The sequence below is a fragment of the Nicotiana sylvestris genome, chromosome 2, assembly GCF_000393655.2.
Source record: "Nicotiana sylvestris chromosome 2, ASM39365v2, whole genome shotgun sequence".
NCBI lineage: Eukaryota > Viridiplantae > Streptophyta > Magnoliopsida > Solanales > Solanaceae > Nicotiana > Nicotiana sylvestris.
Window position 1 is genome coordinate 24,484,454 of NC_091058.1, and position 3,461 is coordinate 24,487,914.

Sequence of the window (3,461 nt, forward strand, 5' to 3'; positions counted from 1 at the left end):
AGAAAAAACCTAAAAAATTAGTATCTTTGGATTTTGACCACAGATTTTGGTATGGAATTGGACATAAATTATATATTTGAGTTCGTGAGGTTATGGATAAACTTTATCCTTAAAAAATTTCAAAATCTGGGAACGTGGGTCCGAGGGTAATTTTTATTGACTTTTCGATCGAGGTTAGAAATTTTCATAGATTGAATTGTTATAAGTATTAGAGTATATTTTCATTGGTTTTCCCATTATTTGGCTAGTTTTGGAGCGTTGGGCATCGGTTTGAGTCGTCAGAAGGACTTGAAAACCGGTTATGGAATTTCGGAATGAGGTAAGTCTCTTTTCTAACCTTGTAAGAGGGAATTATCCCCATAGGTGAAATAATTAAATATGTGCTTCTAATTGTGGGGGCTATGTACGCACGAGGTGATGAGAGTCCATGCGTAGCTACTATTATACTTAAGCCTAAGTAGTCTAGGACCCGATAGAATGCTATATTTGAAATATTTGTAACCTTATTGACAATTTAAATTGGTTGAATCATATCGAATTGTAAATGAATTTCAAAAAAGGTTAAACATCATTTTTCTTGACCGTTAAAGAGAAGTTACCATTTCATTAGGTAATTATTTCCCTAATAAATTCTTGATTGATTGTTTGATGTTTATTTATATTTGACCACGTCGCATGTATGATTCGCGAGCAGGGTAATAGATGCATCTATGGTTTGCGCCATTCGACCTTCTGGCAGTGCACAATTTAAATATTATGTTGGATCGGGCCGTACGACCTCGGCATGATTTGCGCATGCGTGTATTGCTTGCCTTGAAATTTATAAATAATGATATTGCCTCCCTGGTCTGAGATAAATTGATAAACGATGAAATATGGAATTGGAAATATTTTATTACCGAACGGATTGTTTATTTGCTTCATGACTCCTTTGAGTTTACTGTTGTTTTTAATAAACCCACGACAGATTATATTATTGGACTATTAGTAAGTGTCAAAGTTGACCTTTCCTTGCTACTTCTTCGAGGTTAGATTGGATACTTACTGGGTACGCGTGGTTTTTGTACTCATATTACACTTGTTGTGTATTTTTGTTGCACATGCACATGTCTTGTCTCCCACCATGTACTATTTTAATTTTATTAAAATATTATTTAATCTTAATGGACAGAGCACTAAAAATAAATAATTGTTCATAATTTTAATTCCAAAAATACCCCTCTGACCTTACTGAAATTACCATTTTAACCTTGAAAATACTGTCATTTACCAAGCTACCCCATCAGCTATAACCAATTCAGCTAATCAATTCTAACCAAAATATAGCAGCTATAACCAATTCCTAATCAGATTTTATGAACAAACTCAAACTATATGATGAACAACAAAGAAAACTAAAGTTATTTTGATTGAACAATATTTTTTAACAACAAACCTATTTTCAGACTCAACAACAATAACAAACAAATATATTCAAATTATTGAGCTTAAATTTAAATTAAACTTAAACAAAATAAATGAACAGATTCAAATCACTAAACTCAAATAATCAATTGATCTGCAAATTAAATCCAACAATATTACAACAAAGATGTATGATTCAAACTAAATCAAAAAAATTAAAAACCAAAACATACACTCTCATTAAATTACTGGATTAAAACATTTATTCGAAACAAATTATTTTGAATGCGAATTAAATCTATATTAAACAACAAACATGACGGATTCAAATGATTTAATTAACACTCTATATTAAAAATTAATCCTTTTAAATTAATAAAAACAAACTAAAGAAATAATTAATTAAACTTCAACTTAAATCTAACAACATTATAATTAAACTAACAATTTCTTCCTAAAAAAAACAAGAAAAATGAGACAAACTAAAAAAAACAAAAAAAAAATGATAAACATGAAATTAATATCAAACATATGTGATTTCAAATCCGAAAAATATCAAACAAATTACGGGCAGAAACGAAACTTAAACCAACTAACCGGATCGGAACGACGATGATCTTGAATGAAAACAAATCTGCCCGGAAACAATTATCGCACCAAAATAACTCGACGCCAAAGACGACCACGAACGAACGATCAAAGAAGATGGTCGTTTGGTATCATTTGAAAGCGAGGCAGTGGCAGCCCGTCAAAGCTGGGTGAAGCAGAAGGTCGTCGAGGCAGCTGGGGTTCGACTGGGCAGTGTTGACGATGGGTTGTTCGACTGAAGGAGACGACGAAGAAGAAGATGAAGCAGAAGGTCGTCGAGGCAGCTGGGCTGTCATGGTGGACGTTCAGCCATGAACGCTCGAGCTGGGTTGTTGGTGGATGGAGATGGAAATGGGCGTGAAGGAAAAGAAGTGAAGAAGAAGAAGGTGAAGCAGCAGCAGCAGTGCTGCGTTGTGGACGACGACGAGGGCTGGAGCCTATTATTCCGGCAAGTTTCAGGCAGCCATGGCGGACTGGGGATGATGCAGTGATGAATAAGCAGGGATGGCTATGGAGCTCGAGGGTGCAATGAAAAAGAAGAAGAGGCAGTAGCCATTAAAGCTCGAGCTCGAGCTCGAAGAAAATGGCGACGACGAACTCGACTGGGCAGCCATGGGCGAAAAGAAGTGTTGTCGGATGATGGTGGAGCTTGACATGGCTGTGTAGCTATGCAAAGAAGAAGAAGCAGCCATGGTTTTGTGTGTGTGTGTGTGGTCGTGAGGGGGAAGAAGAAGGTGAAGGTAAGGGGAGGTGGCGGATGGTATTTTCAACAGTGAAAGAGAAAATACAATTTTAGGGTTTTGTTTTTTGAAAGATAGGGAAATAGGGGTGTTGGGTTATGGACTGGGTCGACCCGGTTTGAAATGGACCGGGTCGTAGGGAAAGGTTGGGTATATTTGGGCCTGTGGTTAAAAATTGAAGAAGAGGCCCAATCCGATTTTCGTCTATTTTTTGTTCTCTTTTCTTTCACTTATTAATTAATAAAACTAAAAATTCTAAATTAACTTATAAACTAAATTAACTTATCAAAAATATTAATTAATTCCAAATAACTAATATCGCACATTTAAATAGCAATTAACGATAAAATCTCACAATTTAGACGTTAAATGCTAAAAATGCAATGTACATTATTATTTTTTTTTTTTTTGATTTTCTCATTTTGTAAAACAAACTCAAATAAATACTAAATGAAAATGCGACATATTTTTTTTTATATATTTATCAATTTAAACAAATAAATATGCACAGACAAAAATACAAATAAATATACAAAAAATGTCACAAAAATTCTCAAAATTGCACGCAAAGAAAAATTATTTTATTTTGGATTTTTTGGGAGTGATTCTCATATAGGCAAAAATCACGTGCTGACACTATGCGAACGCGAGTGGGTAGTCGCGAACGCGTAAAAGAAAATGAGGATGGGGCCTAAGGCAATTTGGCCTACGTCAACGCGAAAGGCATGG